This window comes from Podarcis bocagei, assembly GCF_964188305.1.
Source record: "Podarcis bocagei genome assembly, chromosome: 13".
NCBI lineage: Eukaryota > Metazoa > Chordata > Lepidosauria > Squamata > Lacertidae > Podarcis > Podarcis bocagei.
In genome coordinates this window covers 6,166,331-6,193,215 of record NC_138138.1, presented here as the reverse complement: position 1 = coordinate 6,193,215, position 26,885 = coordinate 6,166,331, and the positions used below count along the sequence as shown (strand labels likewise).

The following is a 26,885-nucleotide window of genomic DNA, read 5'->3' as shown; positions in this document are numbered from 1 at the left end:
GCAATGAGCTTCAGATCAGATCAGTAACTGTAAAAACTGCAGAGGCAAAAGAGGCATGAATCATAGAGGCATTGTGTCTCCACTGGGAGCCCAGTCAGCGCAGCCAGGATACTTATATATAGAATACATAAATGCATACATTCATACATAATTTTATTTGTATGCTGCCTTTCCATACTTCAAACCGTTCTCAAGGTGGCTTACAACATGAAAAAATTACACAGTTACAAACAGAACAAAAGTAGCTGTAAACAATAAATAAAACATAAAAAGTACAAAACCAAATTGAACAATTTCCACATAAATTATAAGTTCTGAGAATAAAAATACAAAAAATAATAATATCAGTAACAGCAACAAGGCCCCACCCCAGAAACCCCTCAACAATACCCCACCCCAAGTGTCTGTACAGCAGCCTCAGCTTTTATTGCTGGAGTCAGTCCAGGTCCCGCCCCCCCCCAAACCAGGTGGGAAAAGGCCTGCAAGACAGCAACGGTGTACAGTGGTGCCCCGCAAGACGAATGCCTCGCAAGACGGAAAACTCGCTAGACAAAAGAGTTTTCCATTTTGGAGGTGCTTCGCAAAACGAATTTCCTATGGGCTTGCTTCGCAAGACGACAATGTATTGCGAGTTCCTGCTGGTTTTTTTCCTTCCCCCACCCTTTTCTAAGCCGCTTATCAGCTGATCTGATCAGCAGATAAGCCGCTAAAAGCCGCTAATAGCGCTAATCCACTAATCCGTCAATGGGCTTGCTTCGCAAGACGAAAAAACCGCTAGACGAAGAGAATCACAGAACGGATTCTTTTCGTCTTGCGAGGCACCACTGTAGTTAGCCGCTCAGGTGCCTGGGGCAGGGCGAGCCGGGGACAGGGTGAGTCAGGGCAGGGCGCACTGCACAAAGTCTCTCCACCACCTCCCCTCTCCCCCCAGGAGAGACGCGTGGCTCGGGCACATGCAGACCCCGTGGTAAGTGCCGGCCCCTGTGGTGTGGCGCCCAGTGCCAGCCGCGTTTCATTGCGTTTGTTGACTGAACTAAAAAGTTTTGTGAGCCCCCTCCCCATTCTTTTATCAACTCATCTTTCTGACGTTTTGTCACCCCCCTCAGTGATGACACCCAGGGTGGCCTGCACCCACCACACACCCCTTCCTACGCCACTGCAAGCCAGGGAGCAGGTCTTCCAGGACTCACGGGCAAGATGATCTCTGGCCACCTCCGCAGCCTCCGCTTTTGTAGGTGGAGTCAGTCAGGGCCGGGGAGCAGGTCTTCCAGAACTCACAGGCAAGGCTAGCGGAGACAGGAGAAAGTCAGGTCACCAAAGACAGCCCAGATTAAGATCCTAACAAAATGCACTAAGCCTCAGCCTGTTCTGCCACCCATCTCCACTAGCTGATGTCTGCAAGACAATCAACAGCACCGTCTTGAAGACCCTGATTAGGTTTGCCAGGTCTCCTGAGTGTCTATATCAGGCTTCCTCAACCTCGGCCCTCCAGATGTTTTTGGCTTACAACTCCCATGATCCCTAGCTAGCAGGACCAGTGGTCAGGGATGATGGGAATTGTAGTCTCAAAACATCTGGAGGGCCGAGGTTGAGGAAGCCTGGTCTGTGTCATGGGCCAGGAATTGGCTTTACCTGCTGAGCAGCAGCCTGAAGGAGCAGAAGGCAGAGTGAGTCCACCTGCTGCTGATCACCCTTATTGCTCCTTATGAGAACCAGCTGGCTTCAGCTTTCTTAAGAGGGTTTCCAGCCTCAGTCAGTTGCTGGAAACAACATTTGTCATTCCTGGCTAGACCTGGCTGCTTCTTGCTTCTCTTGACCTTGGACTCCCGGCTTTCTCGACTCTCAGACCGTCTGACTGCGTAAACTGAGATACTCCTGACTTTAGGACTGGACTGAACCTTGCATATGGACTCTGCCTCCAGGCAAGTTGCCCCCTGAGACTTGACTGAGACCTTCTGCCCCTGAGCTCTGCCATGGCTGGGCAGCATGGGACTCCTATAGCAGTCTACTCCTGAGTCACGGGTGGCATTGCTTGAAGGGCAGCGCCTGTTGAAGCAGGAAATTGATCCTAGTTTTTTTAAAAAAACAGAGGTGATGTAAGATGCCCTCTCTCCCAATTCTTACAGGTTTTCAAAATGTCTTTTATAATGCTTACATCAATGTCCACTTGCTATTCTCTCACTCCCACAGAAAAAGAGGTGTTTGCAGTGGGGAGAAAATGCAATATGCTAATCATGCTGAGCGGTGCCTCTCTACGCAATGCCATACCCGCTCCATCTCATCTCCAGCTCCCTGATATTTAGACTTGATTTACACTTTGATGTCCAATTCCCGATGTTCTATGTAACTTTGGCTCCTCCATATGCTGCCTCCCTCTCCATACATGCCCAGACCCATACTGTGCAGACTGAATGGGGCAGCAAATTGTCTCTTGCTCTGTAAAGCATTATACTGGCAAAGGTAAAGGTAAAGGTACCCCTGCCCGTTCGGGCCAGTCTTGCCAGACTCTAGGGTTGTGCGCTCATCTCACTCTAGAGGCCGGGAGCCAGCGCTGTCCGCAGACACTTCCGGGTCACGTGGCCAGCGTGACGAAGCCGCATCTGGCGAGCCAGCGCAGCACACGGAACGCCGTTTACCTTCCCGCTGGTAAGCGGTCCCTATTTATCTACTTGCACCCGGAGGTGCTTTCGATCTGCTAGGTTGGCAGGCGCTGGGACCGAACGACGGGAGCACACCCCGCCGCAGGGATTCGAACCGCCGACCATGCGATCGGCAAGTCCTAGGCGCTGAAGTTTTACCCACAGCGCCGCCCACGTCCCTATACTGGTAGCCCTGTATAAAATAGGGGAGGAGAACATGGTCCTCTCCAAAAGTTGTAGGGCTTCAGGGATGATGGGAGATGTAGTCCAAGCACATCTAGGGAGGGCCACAGGCTTCCCCCCCCCCATCACTGATACAAAATAATTATTATATACCACTGGAAACCGGCTCTCTTTGCATTAAATATTCCTTGATGTATATCTGCTTCATCATACTCATTTCTTCATCTTTTAGATTTGACTCTTAAGCTACGGATCTTGCTATGAACTGGCTTTGAACAGAAGGGTGCTTCGCTAGTGGCAATTCAGGAAGCAAAATAAAAAGGTAAAGGGACCCCTGACTGTTAGGTCCAGTCGTGAATGACTCTGGGGTTTCAGCGCACATCTCGCTCTATAGGCCGAGGGAGCCTACTTTTGTCCTCATACTGCTTCTGGGTCATGTGGCCAGCATGACTAAGCCGCTACTGGCGAATCAGAGCAGTGCACGGAAACACAGTTTACCTTCCCGCCGGAGTGGTACCTATTTATCTACTTGCACTTTGATGTGCTTTCGAACTGCTAGGTTGGCAGGAGCTGGGACCGAGCAACGGGAGCTCATCCCGTCACGGGGATTCAAACCGCCGACCTTCTGATCGGCAAACCCTAGGCTCTGTGGTTTAGACCACAGCGCCCCCCTGAGAGGAAGCAAAATAGTCACACACAAAGCCCCACCCCCCAAAAAACCCCAACCCTTGTCTGAGAATGTGGCAGACTAGAGAAGTTGAAAAAAGGGTCAACCTTTAGCAAAAATCTATTTTATGTCTTCTGTCATGCTTCAAAGGTATGCTGGCTATTCCTGTCTGCTGTTCTCAGCAGTCCTGGAAGATTCCTGCACTTAAAACCAATTCCTTTGTAAGAAATGGGTGGTTGTTGTTTGAAAGGCATGTTTTCTCCAGTTATGAAACACCCATAACATTCTAAGTACTTCTGATTTGCACTCAGAAAATCACTCAGTCCAGCAGAGCAGGCACTTTGGCTCCATCTCAAAGGTTCATGCAAGGAATTGGCAGCTACTCATCTCCCAAGTTGAACTTCAGAGGGAGAACTCTCTCCCTGTGTGATTATTAGCAGTGATGGGCCACATTCACCTAGAATCTTCAGGCAGGGGTTCAGCGAGAGCTGAAAGTTGCCCCCCTCTTTTTTTCAGAGCAGGTGCAATTATGTCATTGATGTGACAAGACACCTTTCAGATTTTATTACAATAGCTTCTCAGAGAATGTGAAAAAGAATCGGAGTCTGGATATTTCTTTCCTTTGGTGGGGTTCCTACTTCACGGCAGCGGTTTAAATGGTAACAATCGTTTGCGAGAATTGTCTGCATTTCTGATTCAAAGCTAAAGAGTGTGCTCCAGTTGACTGAAGATCTCTGGTTAAAACCTGGTGTGTTTTACACACTGAATCTACGCAGTCTGAAGTAAGCACCTACAATGGTTAGAATTGGTTGTAGGGTTGTTTTTTACAAGAAAGATTCAGCATTTGCATGTTCCAACACAGAAACCTCCCCCCCTAACTAAATTCACACTTGACTCAAATTTTAGGTTTGGTTTGTGGCAGAATTTAGGCCACAACTTTATTGATTACAGAAAGTGACTGGTTGCATAGGCTCTGGTGAGACTAGTTCCCTGCCATGCAGGTAGCGCTGACCCAGGGCACCAGCATAGGTCAGCCAAGGGTGAACACCTGGATAAGCGGAAAGCCGGGAACAGGCTATCTCTGCCACCGAAATGTTCCCCTGGACTCAGGCATGGGCACAATCCCCTCTCAGGGGTTGACCAAACCATCAAGTCCCTGGATTCCTTTAATGGAATACCCTTCACATAGGGATGGCAAGAACGTTCTCCCATCCTTATCACCTGAACCAGAGCTTATCTGCAACATTACAAGTTGTGATGATTTGCTACGTGGCAGGCGAAACCCAAATGGCAACAGCCATTCAACCAAGTGGGGAAAATTCTTGCCGTGTCCCTGTCCCAATGGCAGACGACACACGACGGCATAGCAAGGTCTATAGCACAAAGCCCTAAAATTAGGGAGAGGTGGACGGGTGTTCCGATACACAAGCCAAAAGAGGAAGCTCTGGGTCACATGCAAGGGCTTATACCCCATTAGCCAGATTGCACCCAGCTACAAGGGACCTACCAATCGGGTGTTGTGGCTTACCAATTGAACCCGCCCACAACACAGGTCTCACTGCAATATATGCCCTCTTTAAGGGAGGACCCGATTTTCCAGCACTTCTTATACTCCTGTATTGCAGACCAACCTTGTTACCCCTGATATTACAAATGTGGGGTGGGGGGAAGCAGAAACTGGTGGAATCTCTAGGCCAGGCATGTCCAAAGTCTGTTCCGGGGGCCTAATCTGCCTGTGGCAGTTTATTTCCTGGGGTAAAATCCTACAGAAACCTCAACAACTTCAACCCTAAAAAAGGCCAACAACTTTGGTTAGCCCTTTGAAAGCTGTAACTCCACATGGTAATCCGCTCAGGGAAGCCATTCCTCTCTGTTTAAATAGGCAGGCCTTGGTTGACCCAAGACATTTTGCTACCTGAGAAAGAACAGTGGTATAGAAAGCTGTCCGTCTTCCCAGAGGATATCTGGGAGAGGAATAGGTGGTCTCCAAACAAACTAGGATTCTTTGGGGGACTCCATGCCTGTTAAGCTGGTTTAAGAGTGCTTTAAATGATGCTCTAGTTAAAATTCCTGCATCACATGGCGTTGGACTGGATGACCCGGCTCAGGGTCCCTTCCAACTCTACAAATCTGATTCTATGAGTGCCTATAGATAACAGATGATTTTTTAACAATGCCTCAAATATGTGAGAAGATTTAACCCTTGTGGTTGAATGAACTTGTCTATGATGCATTAGCAGCTATATGGAAAGGGATGTTGGAGGCAAAGCTGTGCTAGGATGAGAAACAGAATTTGTTGCTGTCTCCACCTATTTCTTGGACTGAGTTTCTACATTTACCATTCTTCTGGCAGGCAGAAATTTAGCAGGTGGGGAGGATGTGAGCCATTGATATTAAATGTGCATTGCTAACTTAGAACGATAAATTTCACTGGGTCTACTCTGAGTATGATTAGCACTGGAAAGAACCCATTGGAATGCATTGCTTTGAAGTCATTTCATTCTGTATCAGGTAATTTTTAGCCACCCCAATTCCCCCCCTCCATGTCCCAAATTTTGCCTGACAAAAGGTGGCAACCCTGGCTGTATCTGATATTCTGCAACAAGTATTCTGAGTGAGTAGATGTTATTTTTACCTTTTACAATGTAGTTTGTGATTGTTTTAAGGTGGAAATGCCAGAAGAATCCCATCTGCCTTAAAGCATCCTGGATTACTTAAACTAAAAAGCTAAAACTAGCCTACCTAAGCTTCCCTTTTAAACTGCAAAGGGATACACTCTGCTGAACTCACAAATGTAAGGAAGGAAAGACAATACAGTGGTGCCCCGCAAGACGAATGACTCGCAAGATGGAAAACTCGCTAGACGAAAGAGTTTTCCGTTTTGGAGGTGCTTCGCAAAACTAATCTCCTATGGGCTTGCTTCGCAAGACGACAATGTCTTGCGAGTTCCTGCGGGGTTTTTTCCTCCCCCCACCCACTTTTTCTAAGCCGCTAAGCCGCTTATCAGCTGATCCGATAAGCTGATAAACCGCTAAAAGCCGCTAAAAGCCGCTAAAAGCCGCTAATAGCGCTAATCCTCTAATCCGTCAATGGGCTTGCTTCGCAAGATGAAAAAACCGCTAGACGAAGAGAATCACAGAACGGATTGTTTTCGTCTTGCGAGGCACCACTGTATCTAATAAATCTATCCTCTCTCAGCACCTATTATTATTTATTTAATTTCTATACTGCCCTATACCCAAAGGTCTCAGGGCGGTTCGCATAAAATATCAAGTACATAAAATATAAACAAAAACAACCCAATTAAAAAAAAACCCCAAAAGAGTCATTTTTAAAAGAGTATAGGGATGCAGATCAAGTCAGGCAAAGGCCTTATTAAAAAGGAACTATGGCCAAACTATCACAGGAAAGCCTTTTTTAATATACATTTGTTTTGTATTGGGGTGGCCTGGACTTCATCCAGTAGGCCATAGCAATATGTAGTAGTAATACTGGGCTCATGTGTTTTACCTGTAAATAAATGGACTAGAAAAGCAGGGATGTTTTAATGAAAATGTTCTGGGACGGGGCCTGGTGTGGAAGCCCCTGTGTTCAAATGTTGCCACCGCCATTAGGTCACTAGATGATCTTAGTCAAGTTCCTTAGCCTCAGCCTGCCCCCATCTGCAATACAGGGATACTATACAGGGTTAGTGTAAGAATCACAACAAATTATAGCACACTTTAAACACTATATAAATGCTAGATATTATTAACCGTGTACTCTGTAGCAGGTTACACACTTTAATGAATTGGTCACCATGTGCGAGCTCTGGAATTAATCTCTGCAAGACAAAGGCGTAGGGGTTTTACTGAAACTATTTCGATCGTTTTGGAAAGAGATGAGGGAATCAGCAGTGTTGTGCAGTAGGCACAGCTGTTCCTTGTGGCTGAGCCTTGTTTCGATAAACCCAAGAGGGTTACCATTTTTATGCCACCTATCTGTGTCTCTACATGAATCAATCTGGCATAACTTAACCACCTCATTAGAATTATTAATAGAGAAAAGAGCCACCAAGTTGCCGTCCAGTCAGCATTTAAAGTATGGAAAGATGAGCCACTCTTTTGACTGAGCTGACTTCCATTAGGACTGGGTTTTCAATGACTCTGTATTCTTGGAACACACACAGGAAGAAAACAAAACTTCCTGACTCAGCATACGTATTTTTCGCACCATAGGACGCACCGGACAATAGGACACACTTTGTTTTAGAGGGGGGAGAACAAGAAAAAAAAATCTCCCCCTCTCTGCCCAGCGCCCCTTCAGTGAAGCGGCAGGAGGCGCTGCACAGAGAGGGGGAGAACTTTCCCCCTCTTGTTTTCCCGCTCTAAAACAAGGTGCCGTTTAAGGTGCGTTCAGGCGGCTACCTTGGAAGCCTGGAGAGCGAGAGGGGTCGGTGTGCACTGACCCCTCTCGCTCTCCAGGCTTCAGGTTCCTTTTGACCTGCTCTGTGGGGCTGGCCGGGAGAGGGTCGCGAGGGGCTGCTTTAGCCCTGCGTGCGCGCTCTCCCGGCTGGAGAGGTGACACGGGGCTGTAGAGGTTCCTGCCATAGCCGCGCGTCACCTCTCCTGCCGGGAGAGGGTCGCGGGGCTATGGCGTCTTCGCTCCATAGGACGAACACACATTTCCCCTTCATTTTTGAAGGGGAAAAAGTGCGTCCTATAGAGCGAAAAATACGGTAGTTTTCACTCTTGAGTCACTGGCTCCCCACCAGCCGCCGCCACTACCCCTTCTGGTCACCATGGCAACACAATAGGATTCTGTGTGCAACCCTACATGAATTTCACAGCATTTTTGTAGACAGTCCTTTCACATTCCTTCTCAAGGTTAAGAGGAAGTTAAATTTCCTGAGGTCAGTGACATGGGAAGCTGGTGTAACACTCACTGCCATTGGGGTTGACGATGGTTTTGCTGACAGCAAGGTTTTCTTGTTCTTGTGGAGAGACAGCTTTGTCTTGGTGTTCCACTGAAGGATGCCTTGGTGATCTCAACTGTCCATTGTTTTTCCTGGGCTCTCCTTTTCTCTTCCGCCTTGTTCCGTTTCGTTTTCTTCTCTTTCGGTGACCCTGTTGCTTTCCTCCCTCCCTCTGCCTGATACACACATCCCTACGTTTTGGGGCTCTCAAGGTGATCTCCTGGGCTTCAGAAATTACCACTGCACCACTGCCTCCCAGGCTCTGGTATATTGCCACTTCTAAATTAATAAGCTCTAACCATACATACCTTTCCCAGTGGATATATTGGCCTGAACAGGCAAGATAAATGCCTAGAGAAATGCTGAACTGCAGAGAAAAGCAGGTCTGTTTTTTATTTATTTTTTTGCTATGCATATTGAATACCTCACTTGGAAATCAATTATTTCCATTTCTTTCCTTGCCTGAGTTCCACTCATGCCTATTCCACTTTCTTGTTTGACTCGTAAAGATATTGCAGGAGGGTTGGGAGGGCCAGGACTTTCCCCCTGTTCACCTACACTTTTCTGAAAATGCCCCCAACCTGATCATATTAACCCACTTTTCCTTCCAATAACTGGAAGGAAGCCAGTTATTGGCAAACTGTTGTTTAGTCATTTAGTCATGTCCGACTCTTCGTGACTCCATGGACCAGAGCACGCCAGATACTCCTGACTTCCACTGCCTCCCGCAGTTTGGTCAAACTCATGCTGATAGCTTCGAGAACACTATCTAACCATCTCATCCTGTCGTCCCCTTCTCCTTGTGCCCTCCATCTTTCCCAAAATCAGGGTCTTTTCCAGGGAATCTTCTCTTCTCATGAGGTGGCCAAAGTATTGGAGCCTCAGCTTCAGGATCTGTCCTTCCAGTGAGCACTCATATTGGCAAACAGATTTAGCCATATGTGTGGCTCCAGTCAGGTTGCTTCAGCGACATGTATCTTCCTGCAATGCATGTTTTTCGCCATGCCTGGCTGGGGCAGAGGTGGAGGGACATCAGCAAACATACATTGCTAGTTGTCACTCTATGGAACTTACTTTGGCATCCTACGGTCTTTGGAGATAATGGAGAAGTGAACCTTTGGAGGTGAAGTCAAACTGTGGGAAGGTTGCAGTGCGCTCCCAGCACTGGTTTTTGAAACTTCATTTCAAACTTCTTGTTAGCCACAATCCATACTGACCATGTAGTTTCTTGACAAAAACATTGTTGGATGTGTTCTTTCCTTGAACCATTTTCAGTCCAACTAGAAAGCTGGATGCCGAGCAAGCGGTAATGCGAACATTTGAGGCAGCCACCGTGCATGCGCAGATAAGTGTGCGTGTTCAGACGACAGCTTGAAATGCAGCAGGGGGAAATGGCCTTGTGTTTTAAGCAGTGGCGGAGGAGCAGCGAGCGTCGGCAGCCAGTGGTGATGTGGGCATGGGCAGCCTGGCAGGGGTGCTTGTTCTGTCCCCCTCCTTCCCTGGGTCAGCTGGTCAGACACCCTCGCCAGCACTCAGGCTGTCCCTGCAGAAGTTGGGGGGCTGCTCCCCCATGAGGCCCTATGTCCCCACCACAGGAGGGCCCTGCCTCCACTGGCTTGCCTGCCCATGGGGGGCTGCCGGGCTGCTCTGTGCCAGCAGGAGAAGGAGGGATGTGGAAGAGTGAGGAAGGGAGGGAGCTGGGAAGGCAGACAGGAGGGGGAGTGAGAGAAAATATTGAGGGTGATGTACCCCAGAAGAACATTATTGAGGAGGGACCATGGAACCAGTGTGCCCTAGAGTGGATTCCTATGCCAGGATAATACAGTGTCGTCCTTCCTTCGCAGGACCATGGTTTGGGAAAGGCTCCGGCCAAGCAGCAGCCCAGCGGCGCCATGGGGAAACCCCAAATGTGCAGGGACCTTCTGTGGCAGAGGAAGTGCTTCACAGTCACCTTGCCAGCTGGAGGAGGAAAGCCTGATTTAGATATTCCTATAGTTTTACGGGGAGGGTTTCTCTGTGGTTCACCTGGGCAGGACATGGGGGGTGATTCTCTCCCATGCCAACCCCATATCCCAAGGCTGGTCCAGGGCAGTTTTAGGATGGCACGACTGGTGCGCTCACACTGGGCACCGCACTTAAGAGAGTGCCAAAACAATGCTGAAAAAGAAGAGGGAGGGGTGCCAAATTGTAGGGTCATACAGGCAGGGTCTTAGCTAGGTGGCTCACCCTGCCCCCGGCTGCAGCACACACACACACACACCCCGGCACCCGAACAGCTAGGTAAGCCGCTGGTTTTAAGCTGCTAATGTGAACATGCCCCATGTTTCCTACATTGCAAACTCATGACTGAAGCAAATGTCAGCATGCTTTAGATCTCGTCTTACTATTATGAGCTTACTTTTGTGCCACCTATCATAGTTACTGATTTCTTTTTCAAAGACTAGCAAAGGCCACATTTTTCTGCTACATACAAATAGGTAGATGCTGGAAAAATGGTTTTCCTAGATGTTCTTCCTTCATCCCTGTTTATGTATGTGGCAGGGTTTGTGTCACTAATGTAGCGTTCATATATCTGTCAAGTGTGCACCGAATCCTATTCTTGCAGGTATCAGCTCCCTAATTTAATGGCATGAGATCATGGATTAATTTAGAGTACTTAGATCCAGTATTTCTTTGGTAAACTCAGGAGATAAAGATAGACTGAATGAAAAGTTAGTTGTGGAACATTCTGAGGTGAAAATCCAGCAGTTTACGTGGGTGAACCAATGGGAGTAGGCCCCACCTTGTGATATTTTTGAGGAGGAAATCTAGTAACATGTAGGAGCGGAGAGTAAGGTCTCATCCACACTTGCCATTTGCCATGAGCTTTCTACAGCTCTGTGCATTCCCGGGCCATCACTTTTTCTTTGTTTTGCCCCCTTGCTTTGCCAGGAAAACCCAGAATTGGAACAAGAGTTTTCATGGGGAACGGGAACGGGGCCACTTGGACACGGACCAGAAAAGCACAGAGGAAAACTAGTGTGGATGAGCCCTAAGAAACCTGAAGGGATTTTGATGGTTTTGCTAATCTTGGTTTTAAATCTTGGGCTGGTGAAGGAGAAGTGAAATTCTGTGCTTTGATTTCACTCATTCTCATTAATCAGGTGGATTGGGCCCTAGGCAAGTGTCCTCATTCCAGCACCCAGTGCTATGGACCTATGTCCTTTGCTGCTTAGCCACATTAATCAGGGGAAGGAAAAGCTTTGGCAGTATCTTTCCATGGCCATCTGAATGCGAAATGACTTTTCCTTACAGTAAGGGGTGGGGTTGGGAATGCTAACTCGATAAAGTAAATTGGTTATCCCCACACTTTATACCTGTTCGTAGTAGACTTTAAGTACTGACATTTCAGTCAGCCAAGCATTACGCTAATTTTCCTGCATCTAATGGAGGTGCTCAATTAACCTCCCTAAGACAGTCTTTGCTTTTGCTGTCACACTGTAATTGAATGAGCCAACGTGCGCTTGAAAATGAACAATCCGTTTTCTTGTGAATCTGCCAGGTTTCGACATTTAATGCGTCAGGTGCTCAACATCCCTTCCTCCCCGGTAAATGCACTTTCCACCAGTTCATCAATAAGGCTCTGGTTCATGGTACAAAATGACTGCGAAGTTCTTATTCTTCTGCTCAGTGACAAACTGTTGCCTAAGGAAGCCCTGCCAGAGAACTGAAAATAATTTTTTTTCTGAGTGATTGCACTCCTTCATCCTTAGCACTATAATAATGGAATATTACCAAGTTGCCTGCATGCTTCTGTAATCACAGGTGTTTTGAAACCTGGAGCTCAGTGAAGTAACCATGATGTACTCATTTGCTTATTGGTGTAGCAGTATTGACATGACAGCAGACACGCCCTGGGAGACTGCTTCAGATGGCCGATTAAACCAGGTGGGGGTAGCCAATAGGTCTCAAACCCTCAATGAGTTGGGGACTTTCCCTGTATGCAGACACTGGCTCCAGCAGATTGAGCAGATGAGACCAATAGTGGGTCCAATGGTCGAGAAGGCAGTTTCTGCACATGCTGTAGAGCAGGCATGTCCAACAGGTAGATCGTGATCTACCGGTAGATCACTGGACGTCTGCGGTAGATCACTGGTAGATCATTGGCTCCCCCCAAAAAAGCTGAACAATTGTGGCTCCCCTAAAAAAAGCTCAACATTTTACCTCCTCCCTGAAAAAACTCAACAACTTTGATCTGAACCCCCAAAAAGGGGGTAGATCACTGCCAGTTTTTAACTCTGTGAGCAGATCGCAGTCTCTTGGGATTTGGCCACCCCTGCTGTACAACATGGGTAGGCAAACTAAGGCCCGGGGGCCGGATCCGGCCCAATCGCCTTCTAAATCGCTGCCTGCGTACGGTCCGGGAATCAGAGTGTTTTTACAAGAGTAGAATGTGTCCTTTTATTTAAAATGCATCTCTGGGTTATTTGTGGGGTATAGGAATTCGTTCATCCCCCCCCCAAAAAAAATAATTGGCATCCACCTGTCTCAAAAGACAATGGAAAAGTGTGCCTTTGAGGCTGATGTCAAAGCGTTGGAGAGTTACAGCACCTGCTGTGGCTGTAGAGACTGATACAGGAGAGACATGTTTTGTTGCAGCTGGGGCAGAGGAGGGTGTCTGGCTGTGCTGCTGCAGAAGCAACCAGGGTGTTTCTTCTCTCTGCCCTCCTCCCAGCTGTTATTTCTCCTCTGGTCACTGGCTGTGGATGCTCAGCCTGACTATCTGTTGCCAGGCACTGCAGTTGTCTGCAAGGGATTCACACATGATGGAGTTGATGTTCCCGGTCGTCATGTCATGTTTGCAGACATCTTTGTAACTCGGACTTACAAAGTGCCTGAAGCCAGCTTCCCGTGGGGATCCTGCCACCTTCCATTCTGTATACATGACCAAGCCATGTTCCTTAAAAGCTTTAGAATGGAAGGTTGTTTTAAAAAAGAGCCAAAAAGCCATTTTTTGCTTATTTTTTTTAATCTCTTGCAAATCAAAGTTCCTTAAGAGCAGAGAATTTCAAAAGTGGGAGCAATAGATAGAAGTCAGGATGGCTGCACAAGGACATGCACAGGAAATAGGGGGGACAAATGTCCAAGGGTGAAGATGGGTTTACAAGAGCTGTTAAAATTACAAAAAGGGTGGGGGTGTTTTTTAGGGTGGAAGAAAAAGGAAATATTAGGTCTGCTGTGTGAGAAGATAGAGAAGTCTTAGTGGGTGACAGAAGAATACTGTGCCTCAGGCTTCTCCCACAAGGGAAATTATCCTCAAAGTGACAAAATAACCTAAAGGATAAAGAGAGGAAGTCACAGCTCCAGGATAGGCAAAGAGGTTCGTCTCCTATCACCTCCTCAGGTGATAGTCTTGGCCTACAGCCACTATTTTAGCAATGCCTGCCTCAGTTACTTTCGAATCTCTGGCGGCTGGCTGAGAGGGTTGTGGCTCGGACCTTGGGATGGAAGAGGAATCGGGTTTAAAACAGATTTAAATACAGAATATGGTGGCTCCAATATGATCAAGCTTTGCCCACATCATATCACTCTTTGCACCGAGTGCACTTTCATCTGAGCCACTTGTGTGTTGTTGCACATTGTTGTTGTTTTGAAAGCCACACCAATTATACACAAAATTATGCACACACCCCCACAAATCATATGCATGTGTAATACATCTGTGTCAAACCCGGTGCTGTGCTATGTTTCTGCAGCATAATTTAGTTAACATGGTAGTATTTTTATACAGTTATATGCACTGTTGTTGTATGTATCTGTTTAGGGAACATGGAGTAAATAACATGTACATAATATGTCTGTGATAATGCATAAAATATGTAGGAATTGTCTGTATTTTTAGCAGAGCTGGTGGGAGGAAATAACTTTCGTGCAGATCAAGAAGCAAGACGGGAATTAGGAATACTGTATTTTTCGCTCTATAAGATGCACTTTTCCCCTCCTCAAAAGTAAGGTGAAATGTATGTGCGTCTTATGGAGCGAGTGCAGGCTGCGCAGCTTTCGCTGAAGCCAGGAGAGCAAGAGGGATTGATCCCTCTTGCTCTCCTGGCTTCAGGGATAGCCCCCCGTAGCCTCCTGAGTGCAGCGGGAGCACTCCCGCTGTGCTAAGGAGGCTTCGCTTCGCTGGAGAGCCACTGCGCAGCTTTCCCTCTCTGCGCAGCACCCCTTCAGCAAAGCAGGAGGAGAAACAGAGCCCCTTCCACTTTGCTGGAGAGGCACTGCACAGAGAGGGAGAGAATATTTTTTTCTTGTTCTCCTCCTCTAAAACTGGGTGCGTCTTATGGTCGGGTGCATCTTATAGAGTGAAAAATACGGTGATTTGTGAGGATTAGTTGGGTGGTGAGATTCTCAGAAGAGTCCATCCCTACTTGAGATTCTTAATCTGGGGGTTATGGGTTCAAGCCCCACCTTGGGCAAAAGATCCCTGCATTGCAGGGGCTGGACTAGATGACCCTTGTGGCCCCTTCCAGCTCTACAACTCTGTGATTCTACCAGGGACACTCTTTTGTGCCTTCCAGATATATCAGATTGCTGCCAAAGCACAAAGAGCAGTATGTTGTTGATTTTCTGCACTCCAGCCTCTCCGGTTTTGATTAACATGAGTGTTGCTATTTTTTCACTTTATGGATTTAACCTAATGACACACAGTTATTGACCAAAAATTGTTGTTGTTTCTAGCTGCTGAATTTTTGGGAAGTCAGGATAATAATTATTTTAATAATATGATTTTTGCTCCTTCAGCAGCAGCAGTATTTATGAAACCATATTTCTTGTTGCTGCAGTGATTTCCTTACAGCTCATCTCCTTTTTGCTCTCCTAAGCATATTTAAGTTGAAGGTGAATAGATTATTCCTTTGTCAAAACGGATCATTCTTTTTCAGTTGTCTTTCGCAGCACATTGCTACAAAACAGGAAGAAAAGTTCTTCCAACTCAGGTGACAGGTAGAAATCGGATATAGGCAGTGGTTTGTGGTTGAAGTCAATCATAGGTAGGATTCTTGCATTAGAGATGCCAAGGCTCTTAGAAGAGGTATAATTCAACGGTTGACTTTTCCGCTGTAAACAGTCTTATATTATAGCTCCGTGGGAGAGCATATGCTTTGTATATTTGAGCATGCAAAATAAAAAGAACATGAAGGCAATGAAGAATGAAGGCAATTTTAGAAAGTCAAAACACACATTGCTACCATTATTTTAAGTGTATGAGATTACTTTAAGGCAGGCATACAAATTCAGCTCAAAGGCTTAACAGAATAAAAATGTGCTGTGTGTAATGGGGGTTGCCTGGCACTCACGGGTACCATTGGTGGTACTGGCCAGGGGCCCTAATGTCTGAGCTTTCATTTGCATGTTCAGACCCAGAAACTTCCCCCCTAAATAAATTCACACTTGACTCAAAATGTTGGTTTTGGTTTTTGGCGGAATTTAGGCCACAACTTTATTGATTACAGAAAGTGACTGGTTTCATAGGCTCTGGTGAGACTAGCTCTCTGCCATCCAGGTAGCGCTGACCCAGGGTTCCAGCATAGGTCAACCATGGGTGAACACCTGTGTCAGGGGTTCAGGAGCAGAGGCGAGGGCAAGGGAGGAAACAGAGAGCGAGGGGGAGGAGGCAGAAGAAAAGATGAGTGATGACGACGACCCGAGATCTCCGAGTCTTTCCAGTGAATCAGAAGATTCACAGGAAGGAGCGCCAGTGGCCAGAGCAAGGGGGGAGCCTAGGGGGACACCCCAGGAAGAAGGGTCCAGAGGGGGCTCAGAGAGCAGCAGTTGGAAATCGGGGCCAGCATCACCAACAGAACGCAGTGGAGAGGAAGGGCGCCAGGTATCAAGCTCTGGCAGCTCGCAGCAGGAGGGAGGGCATGAGTCAGGAGTGGCCACACCTCCATCGGGGAGCGAAGAAACGGTCAGGCGGAAAGTGGAAGGTTGGGCGCGCGCGCCAAGTTCAAATACACAGGAAGGTGGCGCAGTAAGCAGCCCGGAAAGGGAGCCAGGTCCTAAAGCCCGACGCAAGGAGACAGAAGGGTCCGGGGGGTCAGCGTCAGAAGCGTCCCGGACGGAAGAGACCACGGGGGGCAGAGGGACCCAGAGAAGAACGGTCAGGCGGAAAAGGTGGAGTAAGACTAGGGTATTTAGCTGGTGTACAGGGGGCGGAGACTCAGACGGAGCTTCGCCGGTCTAACCCATAAGACATAGAGCTGCATGCAGCAGTTTAAGAATGGAAACTGTAACTCAATAAAGACTTTTACAAAGTGACCGCTGGCTAGCGTGATCCTCTGTGAGCTAGGATCTGGAAGCAGCTCTGACAACCTGGATAAGCGGAAAGCCGGGAACAGGCTAACTCCACCACCCAAATGTCCCCCTACAACCCCCTCTCAGGGGTTGACCAAACCATTGAGTCCCTGGATTCCTTTAACGGAATACCCTTCACATAGGGATGGCAAGAGCGTTCTCCCATCCCTATCACCTGAACCAGAGCCTATCTGCAACCTCACAAGTTGTGACGATTTGCTACGCAGCAGGCGAAACCCAAATGGCAACAGCCAGTCAGCCAAGTGGGGAAAATTCCTGCCGTGCCCCTGTCCCAACGACAGACGACACATGACGGCATAGCAAGGTCAAGTGCAAAGCCCTAAAAGTAGGGAGAGATGGGCGGGTGTTCTGAATGCACGTTCCGAAAGAGGAAGCTTTGGGTCATGTGCATGGGCATAAATAGGTCCCTCGAACCGTTTGGACTGCGTTCCATTGGCCAGATTGCACCCAGCTTCGAGGGACTTACCAATCAGGTGTTGAGGCTGACCAATTGAACCCACCCACAACACAGGGTGTGGTTGTCCAGGTCTCACTGCAATACGTGCCCTCTTTCAGGGAGGACCCTATTTTTTAAGAAAAGCTCCCCCTCTCCTCTTTCTCCCTCCTAGAAATAAGGCCCTGGAGCAAAAGGTGCAAGTACTCTTCTAACAGTTATGCTGGTGTGGCTTCTTGGAGGAAGCTTGCCTTTGAAGCTTGGCTCAGAGGAAGCTTGGTTGTAGAGCCTGGCTTCTTAGAGAAATTTGTGGCACTGGAGCTCAAAAGGCAGAGAGAGGACAGTTTGGTTATTGTCCTTGTGAAGCCCAAAGATGTCCTAGAACAGCCCAAGTTTCTCCTGGTTCATGTTGGGAAACTAGCAGAAGTGGCAGTATTAACCGGCAGGGTCGGTCTCTACCCTCTTTATTCAACATCCTGTTATGACCCAGGAGGTTGATACTCAGGGTTTGGATTATTGATCCTCCCTCTTGCCTGCCCTTTCCCCTTTCGTTAGACCCAACAATAGGAATTCCTGGGGTCCTGAGGAGCTGCTATTTCCCCCCTCCCCTTTAGTGAATTTTCCTGCCTGTCTTATTTTATAGTTAAGTTTGTCCTTCCTTCCCCCCTAGCAACCAGGATGCGTCTTTCATGGGGTGATTCATCTGACATTGGGCAGTCCCTAAAAGTTACTGTACTTTTCTGTAAGATGAGGGTTTTTTCCTGTTAAAATAATGTAAAAAAAATGGGGTCGTCTTATACATGGGTAGTTCAGAGCATGGACAGGTGATTAGTTGTTGCCGCGAGTAGGAGATTGTCAGTGGCGATTGTTTGGGTGACTGGTGGCTGTGGCAAGGGCTGCTGTCGATTGGCTGTTGTTGCGGCAATTGGGCGGGCGATTGGCGGCTGCTGGCAGTGAGCAGGCAGATTGTTGGCGTCTGTGATGTGTGTTGTTGGGGGCAGGTGGGTGAGTGATCCCCCCCCCTTCTGGGTCATGTGGCCAGCGAACCAGAGCAGTGCACAAAAGCGTCAGGGGAGAGGCCCCCTCAAATATTATTATGGGGGTGGGGGGGCTGAAGGGACCTCAGTCCCTAGGAGTTGGCTGCTATGATGGGTGTCAAAAACAATGCCCCTCCCACAAAAAGCAAATGTGAAAACTTTGCAAAGAGGTTTCGGCAGGTCTCCTCCTGATCAAGCACTCAGTTAAGCATTTACTGTACAATTAACTTTCGGTACAATGGTATACATTTCTACTTAGGAGTAAGTCTCTTTGTGTTTAATAGGGCAGCCTAGGCTTTGGTTCAGGGAAATGGGGATCTTGTGCCTTTAACAGCTGTACGGCATGCAGAAACTCAACAGTTTGTCTTTTCTAGAACGAAAAAGCAGTTATGGGGAAACCTCCACCATGACGGTATGATTTTATGTTGTGCCACACCCCCATGGCAGCCATTTTGTGACTTGAACCCAGAATATCTCTCCTGTTGGTTGTTGCTGTTTCTGACTAGCTGTTGATTTGGTTTAATTTTATGTTCTAGCAATGCATTCGCAATTACATGGCTTACTTGCAGTAGGAACGTAGGAAGCTACCTTGTACTGAGTCAGACCATTGGTCCATCCATTGTCCTCATGGACGGGTGTTGGCTTTCCAGGGTTTGAGGCAAGGGACAGTCCCATCCCGACCAAGAGATGGCAAGGAACGGACCAGGCATGCTTGACCACTGAGCTGTTGCACTGCATGTAACTCCCTGGTGAAGGGCAGGCTATAGATGTCTATTAATCAGATAAGAAGTGAGCTCCAGCCTTCTTCATTTGCTCTACTGTATGTTAACCTTTTAGGGGTATTTATGAATGATTCTGACTCAGAATCTACTCCAGTTCTCTTGCAGGTCTGTACTGGTAATATTTAGTCTATGATGAATGAGGAGGAAGGAATGGCTAGGGTGAAGATACTAATATACTCTTTTCAGATACTTCAAGTACTGTATAGTACTCTACAACATATTGGCCTTACATGTCTTTTCCAGTTACTGTACTCATAAGCTCAGCTTGAGCCACCAGCAGATTCTTTGGGATCTGATACTTTTCTCTCCGGTTTAATTTCATTTGGCAAAGCTGGGATTACACTTGCTCCCAGCAGGAAGCACAGATTACACTTGCTCAGATTACACTTGCTCCCAGCAGGAAGTAGAGATTTATTGCTGCCTAACTGTTGCCCAAGAAGAGAATGGCTGGGGTTTGCCATGCTGAAGAGGTTCGTAAAATGTGGTTCATTAAGTATTTGGCAGCCTTGACATGATGGATGTCTCACTTCCATGGCAAAACTATAATGAGCAGAAACAACAAAAAACGCAAGAGCATAAATCACTCCAAGTTGGTGGCCCCCAGAATTGCTGTAATACATGTATCTGCTGAAAAAATAGTAACAACGGGAATCCGATAGCAAATATTTTATTAAAATACAACAGGACCAGTCTGAAATAACTGGCCAATATTTAAGTATTAAGGGACTATTTGGAAATAGTCATAGAATTGTAAAGTTAGAAGGAACTAGAGGGTCACCTAGTTCATAATTTGCTGAGATCTTGTTGTGCTTGCCTGTCTTCTTCCTCTGTGTATGGGTTGGCCAAGGAAGGGCCAAAAAAGTTAGTCACCCCCCCCCAATGTAAACGCTTAATATGATAAAAGTGTGTAGAGATGTCACCATGGGTTCGCCACACAGTATTTTTTCCCCTTATTACATTCCAGTGTATGTGCTTGCTTGCTTGATATTATTTATATGCCACTTTTCGGAGTGAGTGGTGCCCAAAGCAGCCTACGGAAATTATTCCGTTATTATCAAAATAGAAAGCATTGGGTTTCACACCCTACGCACTTCTCCCTGAAATGACCCATCTAGTCTCCACTCCAGTTAAAATGAAACTAAATACTAAACACCTCTTGCATCAACCCCTTGGTTCCATTTCTATAACTTATGTCATTGTACTGAAATAAGCAAAGATCACCAGTGTTGAAGCAATGATTCTTCAACATCAACTTCATTGGACTGGTCATGTTGTGCGGATGCCTGGGGATCGCCTTCCAAAACAACTACTCTATTCTGAACTTAAAAATGGAAAGCATAATGCTGGTGGTCAACAAAAGAGGTTTAAAGACTCTCTCAAGGCAAATCTGAAAAAATGTAGTATAAATACTGACAACTTGGAAACACTGGCCTGCGATTGCTCCAGTTGGAGAACAGCCTTTACCAAAGGTGTCATGGGCTTTGAAGACACTCGAACTCAGGACGCAAGGGAGAAACGTGCTAACAGGAAGGCACGCTTGGCAAACCCTCACCGTGATCAACTCCCACACGGAAAGCAATGTCTCCACTGTGGAAGGAAGTGTGGATCCAGAATTGGCCTCCACAGTCACTTACAGACTCATTGTTAAAACCGTGGTTATGGAAGACAATCTTACTCGGCTACGAGGGATCGCCGAAGATGAAGACAACGACGACCAGGGGGCTACCCTTCACTCTCCTTGGACCCTGGAATCAATGCTTGCCTTCCAGGCATCTGCCTGGCCATCCTTTCCCAGATGCTGTTTCACTGTGGCAAATTTTGGGTGCATGATAAATTCCTCCCAACCCCAGATGCATTGTCAACCAGAGCCTGAGTCTATGTGAGCCTAACAAATATTAATATTTTGACTGGCTTCTAACAGTGGAGGTTGTCTTATCACATCAGAAAAGTGGAAATAGCCCAAGGGCTATATGCTTCCATACTGATGGCTGCCACTCCAAAACCACATTCTATAATTAATAATAATATTTAATTAAAATTGTATACCGCTCGATACCCACAGGTCTCAATGTTTGATCACCTTAATCAAAGGTACTATATAAACAACTTCTGCTAAATAAGGAGAATCTATGCTTTTGTGTAAGGGATGCGGGTGGCACTGCGGTCTAAAACACTGAGCCTAGGGCTTGCCGATCAGAAGGTTGGCAGTTCGAATCCCTGCAACGGGGTGAGCTCCCGTTGCTCGGTCCCTGCTCCTGCCAACCTAGCAGTTCAAAAGCACGTCAAAGTGCAGGTAGATAAATAGGCACCACTCTGGTGGGAAGGTAAACGCCGTTTCCGTGCGCTGCTCTGGTTCACCAGAAAGCGGCTTAGTCATGCTGGCCACATGACCTGGAAAAACTGTCTGCGGATAAACACCGACTCCCTTGGCCAATAAAGCGAGATGAGCGCTGCAACCCCAGAGTCATCCGTGACTGGACTTGACAGTCAGGCATCCCTTTACCTTTATGTTTTTGTGTATGCTGACATAAGTGATCATGTCAGAAGCAGGTTTGTGGTTTCCACAATACAGATCGGGATAATTCTTATATTTGGTTTAATTACACATAATGCTTTCCATTCAAAAGCGAAGAAAACTCTGTAAACAGTGTCATTCAGGACTCAATCGTTACTGTTAACCCAGGAAATATTGCTATTTGCAAAAGCAGCATTCAGATACTGCCTTTTTGTCTGTGGACTCAATAACAGTCTCAAATCCACTGCCTTTGGGGCAAATATGGAGGTTTTTCATTCAGAGCAGAAAATTGCGCATATTCACAACATCCCTATTATCAGAAGTCAACTCTCCCATGAAATCGCTGCCAACACCTCAAACTATAATAAAGCTTAAGTAGGTTTTACTGCATTTGCTGATACTCAGTTTCTGCAATCTTTGCCATCCACTCCTTCCCTTTTATTATTATTTTTTGTATTGTTTGGAAGGGACTCAAAGGGTCATCTTTCTAGTCCAACCCCCTGCAATGCAGGAATCTCAGCTAAAGCATCACTAACAGATGGCCATCCAACCTCTACACGAAAACTTCCAAGGAAGGAGAGTCCATCACCTCCTGAGGTGCCATTCCACTGTCAAACAGAACTTAACATCAGAAAACTCTTCCCGATGGTTTAGTTGGAATCTGCTTTGAGCCACTGGTTCCAGTCCTACCCTCTGGATCAGGAGGAAACAAGCGTACTGGTTTCAGATGGAAATTGTGGGTGAATGTCCATCTGAAATGGCCAGATAGGGAGTCTGGCCATTTTCTAATTGCTAGTGAAACTGGCCATGGAACAACCTCTGTTTTATGCCTTCCCCAATTGTTCTGGGATTCTTAGAAGCATGAGAATTGGCTCTGAGTGGTTAGGACTTGTTAGGCTGCATGAATTTCCCAGCAAAAAAGCAAGTCTACCGTTGGGCAGATTTTCAACTGTATCATAAGACACATACAAAATGGAAGGCTAAAATAACTCATTGAGTGCAGATGTGTCTCGTGTTGTGGAGCCAGAGACTTTACAGGATGTTTGCTTCAATAAATACCCACTTTTAGATTCAAAAATCTACATTGGCACCAAGAGGAATTGGAAGAGCAGTTCCAAACTGGCATGGGAAGGCAAAGCTGAGGATATATTCTAAAATACCCTTTTCGTTTTTTGCATGCCATAGTTTTCATGCTACAGAGTAAAAAAAATACTGCTTAAACGAAAGCTATTAAGATGAACTGGGTGGAGAGTAAGGGAACTTTGGCTGCCAGGGAGGGGGAAAAATGATGTTAATTGGGAATTGGAATGGAGCAGCGACATTTTGTGCTTAGTGAGTTAGTTCACACTTTGATTAAAGTCCGGGGAAGATACGTTGAAAGCCAAATGCTGCAGTGCAAGACACAAACAAGATCAGCTGTGTTCTTCCTGGCTTTATTATTTCTGCAAAAAGCCAGAAACAAGGATTGGACAAGATGCTGGAACTGGTATTTGGAGAAGGAAACCTTTCAAATAGATCTGTGCACTGGATTCGTTTGAAACCCGAACTGAATCGAGCTGATTCAAGGGGATCTGGGATAACACATAAGGGGAACACGCAGGTGCAGTCAAAGTGAGCAGGATTGTATCCTCCATTCAGTGGGGGGTTTAATCCTGCTGTCTGCAGGGTGCTGCCTTGCAAGCATGTTTCCCAGTGGGAATGATCCGATGAAGCAGCAACGAGCAGGATTGAACCCTCCTGCTCTCTGCATACGGTCAGAGGGGAAAGACACGTCCTAATGAAACATTATCCATGTCCCCAAATTGATACAGGACCAGATCCGGGTGAGGTGCTCCCTGGGTTGGCTTGAGGTGGCCCTAATTCGAAGCTCCGGAACATGAGCCCAGGTCAGGTCAAGGGTAACTGTGTGCCCAGCTGTACTCTTAAATATTAAAATAATCATTTATGTATAAAAATCTAAAAGATTTTGATAGTGACTCACAAAACAAACAAAAAGTACAAAGGAAGCTTTGAAATATAATGGTTGCTGTAATAACTATGTACTAATCATTACATCAGTTAAACTTGATTTGGTTTCTTGATTTTAGTAGAGCTAAAACAGATTTGCTCCTACATATTATCTCAAAAAAATTGCCTCTGCAACTGCTCTAGATAGGTCTCAAATACTCCGTTAAACATTTGACACTTGTGGATTACAAATGTTTCATATATGCACTTTAAATCCTCTGTTTGATTTCATAATTTGATAGTGTTTGATGGCAGACATGAAATTGGACCTTTTATTTGATAGATGACATGCAATAGTATTAAGCATCTGCCTGCTAATAACTTTTTGTGTTTACATTTTACATAGCTGCCAACACAATTGAGAGAAAGTCAAGACTTGAATTTTGCACACACTTACTCATCCCAAATGCAAAGAAACATATACACCCAGCTTCTATAAAGATTATAGGTGCCCTTTAAACTCAAAGCCTTCATTTCACAAGCTGTTTCTATAGAATGAAATTAAATTACAGCATGTGGAAAGAAAACTGAAGATACAGAAATTCTGCAATTGCAATATAACCTAAGAGTCGCAGGATTTTTTCATAGGAAGACTTTAAGACAAGGTGCTGAAATTGTGGCCACCTAGTGGTTAATTTGGTGGTATTAGTTTTCTCTTTTGCTTTGGTTTTTTAAGGAAAAAACTTTGGAGTACCATGAAAATGGAGGGCGGAATGGATAGTCAGAAATATTGAATTATTAAAACAAATGGATAGAGAGGCTGATGACAACATTTGGCTTGTATACTGTAGGTTAACTACCATGATCAAAAGAGGATACAGTTATCTCTGATATGCAGATAAAATAAAATATTTCCTAAAGATGTAAACAACAACGGAAACTCTGCTGACAGGAAACTTACTAGAAGAGTCCAGTTGACTTTTTGGACAGTTTAAGAAAGAAAGGAACAGAAGGCAAAGTCTGTTAGGGTGCAGTCCTATATGGGCTTATTTGAAAGTAATTCCCATTAAAGTTAAGATGACTGACTTCTGTGTAAACTTGCCAGGGATTCTGCTATAATTGTGGCAGACCTACTGCCGTTTACCTGGGAGCAAGCACCATTGAACTCAGTGAGGCTTTCTCTTAGATTAGATGCACAAGATTGCACTGTGAATTAACCAATTTAATTTCTGCTGCAAGAAGCACATCTGCTTTGTCCTAGCATAAATCCAAGAGAAAGGAGAACGCAACTTTTAAGACGGTGCTTGACATCTACAATAATTGGGGGCACTTTTGTAGTTGAATTTCAAAATTGGTTAATCTGTTTAATTAACTAACTTTGTGGCCCTAATCAATATACAACACAGTTTGAGTGCGGTGAGTTGAAGAGGAAAGATTACATTTCAGTGATATGTCTTCGGGTTGTCTTACGAACGAAAATAATTATAATAGCTGAAAATTGCTCTATTGAAATAAGTGCTTCGGTCTAACTGATTAGTATGTTTCATGTCAGGGCAGATTCTTCCCACCAGGTACATCGTTTAATTTTCTTTTCCCCACCTTCCTCCGTAGATATTCAGATGTGCTTACTGAGCAGATTCCTTATTCTGCACCTATGGCTCTGTTTCTGCTTGTTGTGGAGTAAGACTGGCACACAGTGGCCAAAAATCCCACGCCTGCCCTTTTCCAACAAAAATGCAGTTGCACAGGAAAATTGTGTGTGGGTGATTGACTGGCGTTTGTAAGTCATTTTGTACAAAGGTATAAAGGTAAAGGGACCCCTGACCATGAGGTCCAGTCATGGCCGACTCTGGGGTTGAGGCATTCATCTCGCTTTATTGGCCGAGGGAACCGGCGTACAGCTTCCGGGTCATGTGGCCAGCATGACTAAGCCGCTTCTGGCAAACCAGAGCAGCACATGGAAGCGCCGTTTACCTTCCCGCCAGAGTGGTACCTATTTATCTACTTGCACTTTGAGGTGCTTTCGAACTGCTAGGTTGGCAGGAGCAGAGACAGAGCAACGGGAGCTCACCCTGTCGCGGGGATTCAAACCACTGACCTTCTGATCGGCAAGTCCCAGGCTCTGTGATTTAACCCACAGCGCCACCCACGTCCCTGTACAAAGGAATATAAGGCAGGAATAAGGCCAACCTCTCAGATCTTGTGCTCGCCAGGTATTTTGGACCACAGCATAGTAGGGGAAGGCTGGGCTACGTGCTATGGCTAACCAGTGACTGCAAACCAGAGCCGCACATCTCTGCCTTCTCCCATTTCCCCCATACTGTTTAGTAAGGAAAACATACCAGCTGCTGTGTTGCAAGTTTCCCCTCCCCTTTCTGCCTTGGTTGCCCCCGCTGAGGACAAGGGAACACAGACCATCATGGGAGTATGCAAAGATCTGTGGTGTGCAGTGCCAGATTTATGCATAAGCTAAACAAGCTATAGCTTAGGGCCCCACTCTCTTGGGGGGGGGGGCCAAAAATTGAAAGGAAAAAGACCTGGATGTACATTTCCAAAATATAAGATAAAAAATAAAATAAAACCTACATACGGCAACAGTGTTTTGTGTTGTGTAGGCTCCTAGGATGTAAGTCATGGGCCCCACCTGCTAGCCTGCTCCCTAAAATATCACTGGTTTGCTCATTTCTATATATACAGTTGTATTTCACTATTAATGCACTACTTCTTAATTGTATTTCAGTTCAACAATTACTTTGATAAATACATAGAGTGGTACCTCGGGTTACATACGCTTCAGGTTACAGACTCTGCTAACCCAGAAATAGTACCTCGGGTTAAGAACTTTGCTTCAGGATGAGAACAGAAATCGCGCGGTGGCTGCTTAGCGAAGGCGGGAGGTCATATTAGCTAAAGTGGTACCTCAGATTAAGAACTGTTTCAGGTTAAGATCGGACCTCCAGAATGAATTAAATTCTTAATCCGAGGTACCACTGTATTTTGTTATGTGCAAATAGATCCCTATTAGGTCCATAAATTACCATATAGCATATATTCAACACAAAAAGCAGTGACAATTTGTTGTTGACAAAGAACAGCTGGACATATAAAGGGCCCCGTTACCTTCAGGAGCTTAGAGCGTCATCAAACCTAATCTGGCCCTGGTGGTGTGGCTGGAATACTTGCGCCAGGGCCCATGGTGGCAGGGAGCGTCGGTTGTGACCCTAGAAGGGCTTTTGAACACAGGCAGAGGGACAAAATGACAGCAAAGGTGTAAGCAAGGACATGCAGTAAGGAAGGGCGGGGGTGGTGGCAGCAAGGGAGTCAGGGGGCAGTGGGCTGGTGGGGGTAAGCTCCCAATTTGCCCTCCCAAAATGTT

General features: G+C 46.2%; 1 long non-coding RNA gene across 4 annotated transcripts in view; it reads left to right on the top strand.

Moving 5' to 3' along the window:
- LOC308571380 overlaps window positions 1-26,885 on the top strand; it is a 90,966-nt gene that overhangs the window by 3,791 nt on the left and 60,290 nt on the right. For all 4 annotated transcript variants that reach the window (XR_014001352.1, XR_014001353.1, XR_014001354.1 and 1 more), the window contains exon 3: window positions 3,055-3,144. This is a non-coding gene — a long non-coding RNA (uncharacterized lncRNA). The remainder of the gene's footprint in view (window positions 1-3,054; window positions 3,145-26,885) is intronic.